The sequence below is a fragment of the Lepisosteus oculatus genome, chromosome 14 (genome assembly GCF_040954835.1).
Source record: "Lepisosteus oculatus isolate fLepOcu1 chromosome 14, fLepOcu1.hap2, whole genome shotgun sequence".
NCBI classification, from domain to species: Eukaryota; Metazoa; Chordata; class Actinopteri; order Semionotiformes; family Lepisosteidae; genus Lepisosteus; species Lepisosteus oculatus.
In genome coordinates, this window is record NC_090709.1 from 49,944,954 (window position 1) to 49,959,426 (window position 14,473).

At 53.0% G+C, this 14,473-nt stretch overlaps 1 long non-coding RNA gene across 1 annotated transcript; it reads left to right on the plus strand.

The window, feature by feature from the left end:
* The first annotated feature begins 1,807 nt into the window (after positions 1 to 1,807).
* LOC138243204 (uncharacterized) lies at positions 1,808 to 10,786 on the plus strand. Its single transcript, XR_011192037.1, has 5 exons — positions 1,808 to 1,875; positions 8,543 to 8,612; positions 9,297 to 9,365; positions 10,008 to 10,100; positions 10,653 to 10,786. It is a non-coding gene; the product is annotated as an uncharacterized lncRNA (long non-coding RNA).
* Positions 10,787 to 14,473: the final 3,687 nt, after the last annotated feature.

Sequence of the window (14,473 nt, forward strand, 5' to 3'; positions counted from 1 at the left end):
TGATTGCATGTTTCTAGATGGGTATAACAGAGATCTCAACTACTGAGGGGCCTTACTAATAATTGCTTACACTTATATAGCGCTTTTCTGGACACTCCACTCAAAGCGCTGCACAGGGAACGGGGAATCCCACTACCGCCACCAATGTACAGCCCCCACCTGGATGATGCGACGGCAGCCATAGTGCGCCAGAACGCTCCCCACACAGCAGCTCTCAGTGGGGAGGAGAGCAGAGGGATGAAGCCAGTTCAGAGAGGGGGGTTATTAGGAGGCCATGATTGGTAAGGGCCAATGGGAAATTTGGCCAGGACGCCTGGGTTACACCCCTACTCTTTTCGAGAGACGCCCTGGGATTTTTAATGACCACAGAGAGTCAGGACCTCGGTTTTACGTCTCATCCGAAGGACGGCGCCTGTTTACAGTATAGTGTCCCCCGTCACTATACTGGGGTATCAGACTGCAGGGTGAGCGCCCCCCTGCTGTCTCACTAACACCTCTTCCACCTCTTATTAGCCAGTGAAAAATGGTAGCTTCCTCAGAGACACCGCAGGAAGACAGGAGTTTGTGATGAAAGTTCGTGAGGGAAGGCCACACCCTAGTTCGGTCAGACTCGGCTGTCGATATTTTAGCAATTACTCCTGACTCTTCTCCTGAAACACTGTCAATACTGCACGTGATCCCCCTCTCTCCCTCGCGTCCCTCTCCCACCCCGTCTCCACCTGTGTAGCTGCCCCCCCTGGTCACTCCTCCTCGCTGTGCAGGGGGGGTCCCAGCCTCCTCGTCCTCTGGCCAGGAGCCCTCAGCCAAGCGGGTTCAGCCAGATCATCACTCCATGATCCTTTCAGTATGCTAAATTCCTGGTGTTGTTTTTTTTCTCCCCAGAAAACTGACTGTCCGCCCCACCTCTGCGCTAAGTGGACGATGAAGTCAGGTTCCAGTGTGCCTGGTGTTTACAGGTAATACTTCAGACTGGTCGGCCTCACCTCAGGGTGTCTGGGCGTTTGATATTATACAGTTGCAATGCTGAGGCCTGTGACTGTGATGCTGTAAGGCTACAGGAGTCTCTCTGGAGATCCTGAGTGATTTCCGGCGTTCGTGTGGAAACACAGCCCCACCCTCCCGCAGTGTCCAGTCCGCAGAATTTCCTGGAGACGTGGCCTAGCCGATGGGCGACCCCGCCAGCGAGAGACTAGCTGAGGCAGGACGTTCTGTACGGTTCAGTTAATTAGACGCGCACAGATGTTGAGCTCATCGTCCCTTTAATTGTGCCATCTATGCTAACTGTAGCAGATATCGAACTATCAAGGTGACAGATCATTAATTTTAAATTAAATAGATGCATGATATTGCTAGCGCTGATGCAAGAGGCAAGTCAGAGGAACTGAACACAGAATGGATAGGAGTCGCAGTGAGTGAGAGAGGAATGAGCTAAATTATTTAAGAGGATTAAAACACTGAAGAACAGGAGACACAGTGAGAGAGAGGAGATCACAGGAAATACCTCAGTAACAAACATACTAACACACAGGACAGGAGACACAGCGAGAGAGAGGAGATCACAGAGAATCCCTCAGTAACAAACACACAGGACACGAGACACAGCGAGAGAGAGGAGATCACAGGAAATACCTCAGTTTTAAGTGCAGACAACCGGACAGGAGACAGAGTGAGGAAGAGTAAATGAAACACAGTAGGATTGATAGGAGACGGGTTATGAAGAGATGGGACACACAGAGATGGAGAGAAGGGAGGCAACAGTTGAACTCGCTGGCTGAGTTAATTGACGCTGCTGTTTCTTTGGCAGATGAAGTCGGGGTCCAGAGTTTCGCTGACGTGGCAGAACCGTCCCAGCTCGGTCTCCTCCCATTCCTGCAGGTCAGTGCCCCTTCAGTCAGACCCTGTGTTCAGGGAGACACACAGGGAAGTCGCACACTGTGACAAAAGGCTCCAGAGACATCGCCGAACCACAGAATAGCTCCGGAGCATTTGTGTACCTTTTGGAATTCTTCACGTATAGTGAAAGGTGAAAATAAAACCAAGAATGGGTGATGCGTCTTTACACAGAGGCGGGTGGGGAACAAGCTGCCTAGCCTTGTTGTTGATGCCGATACCCTGGCTTCTCTCCAGATACAGGTGGATTAAATCATGGGTCCAATTAATCACTAACTACCAGACAGGCTTGAAAAACCGAATGGCGTTCTCTCGTTTTTAACCTTTCTTCAGTTCTTAGAAAACCTGCACGCAGAAAAAAAATAATTTGCATTGTTTTACTACTTCCAACGGTCAGGTCTGTGGGTATTTAAATCTGACTAAAATGTGTATTGTTCAAAATCTCTTGTTCACTATCAGTGTTGTTGTTTTTAGTGTCCTTCTCATTACTCCTGTGGGTTTTATACTGTGGTAAAGAGTTAAAAAAGTCCTCACTTTGTGCTGCTCTCGGTTTGTTGACGGTGGCGTACTCCACATCACTGTTGGGTAGTGTGATGTCTGTAGAGAACAGGATACAGGTCAATACTTATGTTTACTTATACTATACAGGATAAGACTTACATTAACACCATACTGAACAACAGGGCTCACTGTTCACACTCGTATTGACACTGTACAGACAACAGGACTCACTGTTCACATGCGTATTGACACTGTACTGAACAACAGGACTCACTGTTCACACACGTATTGACACTGTACAGACGACAGGATTCACTGTTCACGCTTGTATTCACGCTGGACACAACAGCAGGACTCACTATTATTACAAATGTTCACACTTGTGTTAAAACTGGACAGAGCAGCAAGAAGTTATCATGATGTTTTATTTCTGCTAGTTTAATAGATAGAAGTAAAAGATCCTCACTTTGTGCGGCTCGGGGTTTGTTGACTGTGGAGTATTCAACAGCAGTATCTGTCTGTGTTAATTCTGCAAAGAATAAAACACGTGTTCTCACCCGTTAACACTGTGCAGAGCAAGAGGGAATTCAATGAGTTAACACTGTACAGAACCGGACTCACTGTTCACACTCGCATTGACACTGTACTGACCAACAGGACTCGTGTCGACACCGTTCACACTCGAATCGACGCTGCTCACACTCGTGTTGACACTTGACACTCGTATCCAGTAATGATTGCCCAACCCACCACTTAGCAGAGCTCCCGGTGGTGGGGCTGTGGTCCAGGGGCTCTGCCCCGACTTCACCTCGCACTGACCTAGCAAGCCCGCGCACCACAGGCGTCTCGCCGCCCCCCGCCGCTGCTGTTTGAGCCCTGCGAGCCCTTACACGCGAGAAGGCAAAACCTACTTCCGCCCGCGGGCCTGGGATCCTGGATCACGGAGTAATGGCATTCCTGCGGTGCCGCGGTTCCTGAAAGAGAGATAACGGTCAGGGAAGCGTCGCTGAAGACGCGCGGCAGGTAGGGATAACGGTCAGGGAGGGGGCCGGGTCGGCCACCCGCAGGCCGCAGAGGCAGCAGGTTCGGGATCGTTCCACGCGGCCGAGAGAGAGGGGAAAGAGACGCGACATTTCGACTGTGGTCTTTTCCGGCTTCACGCGCCCGAAGGAGGCTCCGCGGCCGAAACGCCGCGTCTCTTTTCCTGTCCTTCCAGCGCAGGGATAAACCTTGACCTGCTCCGCTGCGGGTGAAGACAAAGTCGGTGTTGCTGGGTTTTTAAAAAAAACCCGCAGAGCCACTTCATACTTCTGACGACGATGGAAGGGGAATATTTACAATTCCTGTTCTAAAAGGTCTTCGGATCTCACCGTTACCAGCTGGGAGTGGGGTTTGCGCCAGGCAGTAGTCGGAGTCCGTTTTCTCCAGGCGTTCTGAAACAACCCAAAACACAGGATGAGAGACCGCAGTTGTGAAATGAGTTGAAAGCCGATCGTGGGCCGCCCGTTTGCTAACTGAACCAGGCTTGCTCAGGCCGGATCCATTAAAACCCACAAACGTCATGAATTGATACTTGAGCTTGCGTTGTCCTGTTCTGGGAGCGACCAGCTTTGACTTTGCTGGACCTTTTATTGACCATCATATCGGACTGCTCCAGTGAGAACTCAGCATTACAGATCTCTCAAGGTCAAACTCACAGAAGAGCCACAGAGACAGAGACAGGATCAGAGACACAGGAGAGAGTCAGGACAGTGAAGGCGTCCTCATCGAGGAGATCAGATACACTGAGAGAAGAGCCACAGACAGAGACAGGATCAGAGACACAGTGGAGAGTCAGGACAGTGAAGGCGTCCTCATGGAGGAGATCAGATACACTGAGAGAAGAGCCACAGACAGAGACAGGATCAGAGACACAGCGGAGAGTCAGGACAGTGAAGGAGTCCTCATGGAGGAGATCAGATACACTGAGAGAAGAGCCACAGACAGAGACAGGATCAGAGACACAGCGGAGAGTCAGGACAGTGAAGGAGTCCTCATGGAGGAGATCAGATACACTGAGAGAAGAGCCACAGACAGAGACAGGATCAGAGACACAGCGGAGAGTCAGGACAGTGAAGGAGTCCTCATGGAGGAGATCAGATACACTGAGAGAAGAGCCACAGACAGAGACAGGATCAGAGACACAGCGGAGAGTCAGGACAGTGAAGGCGTCCTCTACTTAAATTATTACATTATACACAATTTGAGTTCATTTTAAAAAGTAAAAGGTAATGAAAGGAATGCATTTTCATAAGAAAGATAATACCGATATGCATGTGATAATCTTCCTTATATCATGTAGTGTGTCATTTGGACACTTTGTGGGCTTGAAATACAAAGAAAATCATGTTCTATGGTACAAGATAAATACAAAACTTAAGCTTTTATTTTAATTAGATTTGTTTATTAAGCATAAGCAATCATTTATTACATTAATATATGTGAAAATAACATTTTAGCATCATACGTTTAGTATATTTAGTCCCTAATGCTGAAAGAAATAATCATTTGTTTAATATGCACGGGTCTGTCTCAAAGGATGCAGTGCTCCTGAAGGGGCTCTCAAACCCTGCATTTCAGATGCCTAGCTGTATCCCTCACATGTGGCACCTCAGAATGACTTCTAACCTTACCTGTGGTGTCTTCAGTCCCTATTGCTCAATGCATGGTGTACGTACTACATACATGTGTCTTGAGAATGAGGAATGGGCCCCTGAGACAGTCATTTGCCTGTTTCACAAATGATCGTATTTTACTAGAGATTCTGTTTGGGATTCAGATGTGCATTCGGACAGCAATCCCTTTCAAGAAATGATACGTTCTGGATGAGGTCAGAGGTGCTGGAACACTGTATTTAGGATGTGTTTGCAGTGACTGTGTGTCTCCTGCTTCAACGCAGTGATATATAGATGTGCTCCTGTAATTTATTGGTAAATGCCCAGGGCAGTAAGCAGTCTGAGGATTTATTTCCAGACGGCATAGAGCAGTGAAGCAGTGAAGTAGTGCATAAAGCATAGGCAATCATTTATGACATTAATATATGTGAAAATAATATTTAAGCATCATACGTTTAGTATATTTAGTCCCTAATGCTGAAAGAAATGATAATTTCTTTAACATGCACGGGTCTGTCTCAAAGGATGCAGTGCTCCTGAAAGGGCTCTCAAACCCTGCATTTAAGATGCCTAGCTGTATCCCTCACATGTGGCACCTCAGAATGACTTCTAACCTTACCTGTGGTGTCTTCAGTCCCTATTGCTCAATGCACGGTGTACGTACTGCATACATGTGTCTTGAGAATGAGGAATGGGCCCCTGAGACAGTCATTTGCCTATTTCACAAATGATCGTATTTTACTAGAGATTCTGTTTGGGATTCAGATGTGCATGCGGACAGCAATCCCTTTCAAGAAATGATACGTTCTGGATGCACAGGCTGCCAACGTGAGTACGTGTTGGGTTCTTGGTTTGAATGCTCGAGTTGTCAGGCTGGCGTTTTTTGTTCCTGTTGGAGCCCATAAATATGAACAAGGCACTTGAGAACGTCTCTGTGCGGGTGTGCGTTTGTAATGACGTGTGTGTGCTCCTCTGTTTCAGTATAAAAAAATGCATTTAAGACATTCAGCCTTTTCATGTTCCTAATATTCTTTCCTTCTTGACAATAAGAACTAAGGTTGCTGCTGGGAGAGGTGTTAGTGGGGCCGGCAGGGGGTTCTCTCACCCTGCGGTCTGTGTGGGTCCTGATGCCCCAGTATAGTGACAGAGGACACTGGACTGTAAACAGGCGCCGTCCTTCGGATGAGACGTCAAACCGAGGTCCTGACTCTCTGTGCTCATTAACAATCCCGGGGTGTCTCTGGAGAAGAGTAGGGGTGTTACCCCAGTGTCCTGGCCTGATTCCCCCCCTGGTCTTGACCCATCATGGCCTCCTAATCACCCCCCTCTCTGAACTGGCTCCATCCCTCTGCTCTCCTCCCCACTGAGAGCTGCTGTGTGCTGAGCGGACTGGAGCATCATCCAGGTGGGGGCTGCACACTGGGGGGGCTGGAGGGGATCCCCCTGACCTGGGAAGAGCTCTGAGTGGAGAGTCCAGACTTATTAATTATTATGATTATTCGTGCTGCACTGGGCTCCTGTCCTGGCAGTGAGAGGGGGACTCTGTGATCAGGACAGATACTTATGACTGTATAATAATACATGATAGAAATGGAACACAGGGTAGCGCTGTAGTCTCTTCGAAACGTTTTGAACTGCCAGAAGAAGTTTTCACAACCCGGACTCGTGAAGGTACAGGTCTTCTCCCATCGTCCGGAGCAAGGTGTATCGTGTCCTGGTGATTTCTCCCGTTTCGAACGGAGTTTAATGTCGCATTTCTACTTTATTAGAGAGAGGCACTGAACATCCTGTGATGGACTGGTGTACTGTCCAGGGTGTGAGTGTGTGTGTGTCCTGTGATGGACTGCTGTCCTGTCCAGGGTGTGTGAGTGTGTGTGTCCTGTGATGGACTGGTGTCCTGTCCAGGGTGTATGAGTGTGTGTGTCCTATGATGGACTGGTGTCCTGTCCAGGGTGTGTGAGTGTGTGTGTGTCCTGTGATGGACTGCTGTCCTGTCCAGGGTGTGTGAGTGTGTGTGTGTCCTGTGATGGACTGCTGTCCTGTCCAGGGTGTGTGTGTGTACTGTGATGGACTGGTGGATCACAATATTAATTCTCCTCCTTGATTCCCTCCTTCATCGCCAGAGTGAAAGCGGGACACGGCAGTAAAAGCTCAGCCCTGCAGGTGGTGGTCCTCTTGGCCACACGGGGGCACTGTGTCCCCACGGGGGGGGGCTATGTTCAAGTCCCGCTGGGAATCGCAACGACGCGGCGGGGTTCGTGAACGTCCCAGACACCAAGAAAACGAGAGAAAAAAGGTCGTTTTCGGGGTTCAAGAAGCAACCCCGAGATTCAGGGAGTTTCCCCGTTGAGCTTACTCTGCCGAAAACACGCAGGTTTTATTTTTTTCCCATGCCCCCCCTCACACAGGCCGTTTCTGTAGCGTGAAGTTGTGTTTTTTTGCGCGGCGGTCGGTGAGGGGCAAAATTTTATTTATTTTTTTCCCACGGTCTGAAACAAAAACAGCCGGGTGGTGTTGTAGAGAGGTCGATGTATCTGGTTTTCCTCGTCTGCGAAACCCATTTTTTTGGGGGGGTCGTGAGGTCCCACGCAGCGCTCGGAAAAGAAAATGGCGTCTCTTTTCCCCGCAGGACGTTGGGGGGGACTCGTGTTTTTTGGACGTGGCGTGGCCCGAAATTTCCGCCCTTGGCTGCTAGAGGGGGGTGGAGGTCGGTCTTTCTTTGACTTGGGGGTAGGGGGGGTGTCTATTTTACTGATCCCCACCCCACGGAAACCCGTGTTGGACGTGGGGGTGCTGAATGCGCCCTCGACGTGATTTTGTCTTTAAATTCAAGTGCAGCTTTTGTAACCCTTGGGCCGGAAACAGCTGGACCCGTTTCCCCTGCCTGTCCGAGGTGGCGACTACCGGGGTCGTACAGGGACACCTGGCTGGGTGTGACGTCACGGGGGCTTCACAATGAGCCGCCTGACGTCACAGAGCGGCGGATTCTAGCGGGGGGCGGCGCCGGAGCCCCATGAGCTCAGAGGAGTGAAGAGAGAGGAGGAGGAAAGGACTATAGAGTCCTTTCTAAACATGTGTTTCTTCCAATAAAGTTACTTCGACTTCGATCGTTAGTTTCAGCTTCAGAATCGCTCTTCAGTATCCCCGTGAAATCGGTAAGTCGCTCAAAAGCGCCGCTGGTGAGAAATAACAAAATAAGTTGAGAAAAAGTTTTTTTTTTACCGTTACTCCACTCTTATTGGTGTGATCGTGCTGTAAAAAGATATTGAGAGGAGGTGCACCTCTACACAGAGGGTGGCAGGGGTGTGGAACAAGCCGCCTAGCCCTGTGGGTGAAGCCGATACCCTGGCTTCTCTCAGGACACAGCTGGTTGAGCTCCTCCAGTCAGGACAGGAGGCTCTACTGTACACAGAGGGGGGTGGGGGTGGGGAACAAGCCGCCCAGCTGTGTGGCTCCGCCCCCTCCCCTCCCCTCTGTGACTCTGCTTGTCTCGGCAGGACGATGCACCAACAGAGATGCCGCACGGCCGTGCGCGGTCGCAGCAGGACCCGGGCCCGGCGAGGCGTCGTAAGTCCACCCCTCCCGCCCGCCGTCCAGCGTCCAGCGTCCAGCCCTCCTCCGACTGACCTCTCCACCCCCAGCAGCGCTCGCTGTATTATAATAATAATAATAATAATAATAATAATAATAAACTTGACTGATAGAGCACCTTTCATACACATAGCAGCGCAAAGCGCTTGACAGACCAGGTCTCACGGTAACACCTCCAGACGAGGAGAGACACTTCCAGTGGTGATCTTGACTGAGGACGCGCCTCGGCTCAAGAGACAGGGTCGCGGGTCCATTATGGCCCTTCTGAGAGTACAGATTGCCTCTGGACGTCCCAGACCCTTCCTGGACACACTGTACAGACTCACCTGTCCAGACTCTTATTGGACACATTGTACACACTCACCTGTCCAGACTCTTACTGGACACATTGTACACACTCACCTGTCCGGACTCTTACTGGACACACTGGTCAGACTCACCTGTCCAGACTCTCACTGGACACACTGTCCACACTCTCACTGGACACACTGTACACACTCACCTGTCCACACTCTCACTGGACACACTGTACACACTCACCTGTCCACACTCTCACTGGACACACTGTAGAGACTGCCCAAGGCCTCTAGTCTCGACACGACTGGGCTGGGCTATTTGGTCAGAGCTGTCTCGGAGATGGGCTGTTTGGCGTCTTCACAGGTCACACCGGTCAGGCAGAACCCGGACTGGCAGTGGGAGAGATCCCGGCCCAAGTCCCGGTGCTTTTCCGTAAGTCTGACCCGATCGCCTTCCGCGAGACTGGACCGGCCGCCCTGTGGTGGGCCCGGTGCCCCACATCTACCCTACAGCTCCCCCCACTGACCCCTAAACTCCCGATACCCTACAGCTCCCCACTCTGACCCCTAAACTCCCGATACCCTACAGCTCCCCACACTGACCCCTAAACTCCTGATACCCTACAGCTCCACACTCTGACCCCTAAACTCCCGATACCCTACAGCTCCCCACTCTGACCCCTAAACTCCCGATACCCTACAGCTCCCCACACTGACCCCTAAACTCCTGATACCCTACAGCTCCACACTCTGACCCCTAAACTCCCGATACCCTACAGCTCCCCCACTGACCCCTAAACTCCCGATACCCTACAGCTCCCCACTCTGACCCCTAAACTCCCGATACCCTACAGCTCCCCCCACTGACCCCTAAACTCCCGATACCCTACAGCTCCACACTCTGACCCCTAAACTCCCGATACCCTACAGCTCCCCACACTGACCCCTAAACTCCCGATACCCTACAGCTCCCCACTCTGACCCCCAGAGTCCTGATGGCCGAGAGGTCTCTGCTTGCTGTAGTGATTGAGTGAGCTCTGTGGACCTGACCTCTGTCTTGTGTCCTCGTTTCCAGCGTCTCCTTGTGGTCTGTCACTTCACCAGACCTGAAGGTGAGATCTGAGGAGGAGACAGAGCACCCCCTAACACCCCTGAGCTGGGTTACAGGGTAAGACAGCTTCTTACTGTTGGACACACCTGTCCACACTCTTACTGGACACACTGGACACACTCGCCTGTCCGGACTCTTACTGGACACACTGTAGAGACTCGCCTGTCCACACTCTTACTGGACACACTGTACACACTCACCTGTCCACACTCTTACTGGACGCACTGTACACACTCACCTGTCCACACTCTCACTGGACACACTGTACACACTCACCTGTCCACACTCTCACTGGACACACTGTACACACTCACCTGTCCAGACTCTTACTGGACACACTGTAGAGACTCGCCTGTCCACACTCTTACTGGACACACTGTACACACTCGCCTGTCCACACTCTTACTGGACGCACTGTACACACTCGCCTGTCCACACTCTTACTGGACGCACTGTACACACTCACCTGTCCACACTCTCACTGGACACACTGTACACACTCACCTGTCCACACTCTCACTGGACAAACTGGACACACTCACCTGTCCAGGCGTAATCTCTGCTCCTCATCCCCCCTGCGTTGTGTCTCCCCCTCTCCCCGCTGGACAGAATCCCGTGGTGTCTTCGTGCTTCCCCGAGCTCATCCAGAAGCTGGAGAGGGCGGCCGAGCTGCAGCTGGAGCTCCCGGGGTCGCCCGGCTTGTCCCGCTCGGTGTCCCCCCCCTCCTCGCCCGAGAGCCCAATCCGCTCCCCGCCCCCGCCCCCCCCCCCCCCCCTCCGGCCCCCCCTGCTGCCTGGGGCGGTGCCCCTGCCCCTGCCCCCGCCCGTCCTGCCCCCCATCGCCCGCCCGGCCCCGCCAGGCCCCGCCTGGGGCTCCCCAGTGCGGAGGGCAAGGAGAGAGGCTGAGATGTCTGACGAGGCAAGTGGGGCAGAGTCTGTCTGTCTGTCTGTCTGTCTGTCTGTCTGTCTGTCTGTCTGTCTGTCTGTCTGTCTGTCTGTCTGTCTGTCCGTCTGTCCTTTTCTCTGTCCTTCTGACTTTCTGTTCTTTTCTCTGTCCATTTGTCCTTCTCTCCATCTGTCTTTCTGTCCTTTTCTCTGTCTTTCTGTACATCAGTCCATCTGTAATTTTCTCTGTTTTTTTGTCCGTCTGTACTTCTCTATTTCTGTCTTTCTGTCCTTCTGTCTGAGTCTCTCTTTTTCTCTGTGTCTGTCCCTCTCTCCCTGTCTCTCTCCCTGTGTCTTTCCATGTGTCTCCCTGCTCTCTGTCTGTTCTGCATTGTCCCAGCTGGGTCTCTCTCCCTGTGTCTCTCCGTGTGTCTCCCTGCTCTCTGTCTGTCCTGTGTTGTCACAGCTGGGTCTCTCTCCCTGTGTCTCTCCGTGTGTCTCCCTGTCTGCTTCTCTGTCTGTCCTGCGTTGTTCCAGCTGGGCCTGTCTCCCCGGCTCTCTGCCTTCAGCTCTGTTCGCCGATGTCCCGCCAGCCCGTCTCTCTCTCAGCCTGTCTCTTGACAGCCCGGACTCGTGAAGGTACAGGTCTTCTCCCATCGTCCGGAGCAATGTCGCGTTTAATGTCGCGTTTCTACTTTATTAGAGAGAGGCACTGAACATCCCGTGATGGACTGGTGTCTTGTCCAGGTTGTGAGTGTGTGTGTGTCCTGTGATGGACTGCTGTCCTGTCCAGGGTGTGTGAGTGTGTGTGTGTCCTGTGATGGACTGCTGTCCTGTCCAGGGTGTGTGAGTGTGTGTGTGTCCTGTGATGGACTGCTGTCCTGTCCTGTGATGGACTGGTGGATCACAATATTAATTCTCCTCCTTGATTCCCTCCTTCATCGCCAGAGTGAAAGCGGGACACGGCAGTAAAAGCTCAGCCTTGTGGCTGGTGGTCCTCTTGGCCACACGGGGGCGCTGTGGCTCCACGGGGGGGGTTATGTTCAAGTCCCGCTGGGAATCGCACCGACGCGGTGGAGTTCGTGAACGTCCCAGACACCAAGAAAACGAGAGAGAGAAAAAAGGTCGTTTTCGGGGGTTTTTTTTGGGGGGGGGGGGGGTCGTGAGGTCCCACGCAGCGCTCGGAAAAGAAAATGGCGTTTCTTTTCCCCGCAGGACGGGGGGGGGGGGAACCCGTGTTTTTTGGACGTGGCGTGGCCCCAAATTTCCGCCCTTGAGCGCTAGAGGGGGGTGGAGGTTGGTCTTTCTTCGACTTGGGGGTAGGGGGGGGTTGCTAATTTCACTGAACCCCACCCCACGGAAACCCGTGTTGGACGTGGGGGTGCTGAATGCGCCCTCGACGTGATTTTGTCTTTAAATTCAAGTGCAGCTTTTGTAACCCTTGGGCCGGAAACACCTGGACCCGTTTCCCCTGACTGTCCGAGGTGGCGACTACCGGGGTCGTACAGGGACACCCGGCTGGGTGCGACGTCACGGGGGCGTCACAATGAGCCGCCTGACGTCACAGAGCGGCGGAATCTAGCGGGGGGCAGCTCAGAGGTGTGAAGAGAGAGGAGGAGGAAAGGACTATATAGCGCTTTCTAAACACGTGTTTCTTCCAAAAAAGATTCGCGGGTTACTTCGACTTCAATCAAATAATAGTTTCAGCTTCAGATTCACTCTGAAGTGAAATCGGTAAGTCAGTTAAAAATGCCGTTGTCGAGAAAAAACAAAATAAGTTGAGAAATAAGTTGTTTTTTTTCCCGTTACTCCACTCTTATGGGTGTGATCATGCTGTAAAACGATATTGAGAGGAGGTGCACCTCTACACAAAGAGTGGTGGGGGTGGGGAACAAGCTGCCCAGCCCTGTGGTTGAAGCCGATACCCTGGCTTCTCTCCAGACACAGCTGGGTGAGCTCCTCCAGTCAGGACAGGAGGGTCTACTGTACACAGAGAGTGGCGGGGTTGTGGAACAAAGCTGATACCCTGGCTTCTCTCCAGACACAGCTGGGTGAGCTCCTCCAGTCAGGACAGGAGGCTCTTCTGTACGCCGAGGGTGGTGGGGGTGTGGAACAAAGCTGATACCCTGGCTCCTCTCCAGACACAGCTGGGTGAGCTCCTCCAGTCAGGACAGTAGGCTCTTCTATACACAGAGGTGGGCAGGGGGGGGGAACAAGCCGCCCAGCTGTGTGGCTCCGCCCCCTCCCCTCCCCTCTGTGACTCTGCTTGTCTCGGCAGAACGATGGACCGACAGAGATGCCGCACGGCCGTGCGCGGTCGCAGCAGGACCCGGGCCCGGCGAGGCGTCGTAAGTCCACGAGACACTTCCAGTGGTGATCTTGACTGAGGACGCGCCTCGGCTCAAGAGACAGGGTCGCGGGTCCGATGAAAACCAAGCTGCAGGTCCATTATGGCCTTCTGAGAGCACAGATTGCCTCTGGACGTCCCACACCCGGACTCTCACTGGACACACTGTAGAGACTCACCTGTCCAGACTCTTACTGGACACACTGTACACACTCACCTGTCCACACTCTCACTGGACACACTGTCCACACTCACCTGTCCAGGCGTAGTCTCTGCTCCTCATCCCCCCTGCGTTGTGTCTCCCCCTCTCCCCGCTGGACAGAATCATGTGGTGTCTTCTTGTATCCCCGAGCTCGTCCAGAAGCTGGAGAGGGCGGCCGAGCTGCAGCTGGAGCTCCCGGGGTCACCCAGCTCGTCCCGCTCGGGCTCGCCCGGCTCGTTCCGCTCAGTGTCCCCCCCCCTCCTCGCCCTCGAGCCCCCTCCGCTACCCGCCCCTGGCCCCCTCTCCGGCCCCCTCAGGCCCCTGCCCGCCCCGCCCCGCCGCCCCCTCTTCATCCCCGCCATGCCCCTCGAGCCCCCCCTGCTGCCTGGGGCGGTGCCCCTGCCCCTGCCCCCGCCCGTCCTGCCCCCCATCGCCCGCCCGGCCCCGCCAGGCCCCGCCTGGGGCTCCCCGGTGCGGAGGGCAAGGAGAGAGGCGGAGATGTCTGACGAGGCAAGTGGGGCAGAGTCTGTCCGTCTGTCTGTCCTTTTCTCTGTCCATCTTTCCTTCTGTCCATCTGTCCCTTTCACTGTCCTTCTGTCTTTCTGTTCTTTTCTCTGTCCATGTGTCCTTCTGTCCTTCTGACTTTCTGTTCTTTTCTCTGTCCTTCTGTCCATCTGTCTTTCTGTCCTTTTCTCTCTTTCTGTCCATCAGTCCATCTGTCCTTTTCTCTGTCTTTTTGTCCGTCTGTACTTCTCTCTTTCTGTCTTTCTGTCCTTCTGTCTGAGTCTCTCTTTTTCTCTGTGTCTGTCCCTCTCTCCCTGTGTCTTTCCATGTCTCCCTGTCTGTCCTCCGTTGTCCCAGCTGGGTCTCTCTCCCTGTGTCTCCCTGTCTGTCTCTCTGTCTGTCCTGCGTTGTCCCAGCTGGGTCTGTCTCCTCTGCTCTCTGCCTTCAGCTCTGTTCGCCGATGTACCGCCAGCCCGTCTCTCTCTCAGCCTGT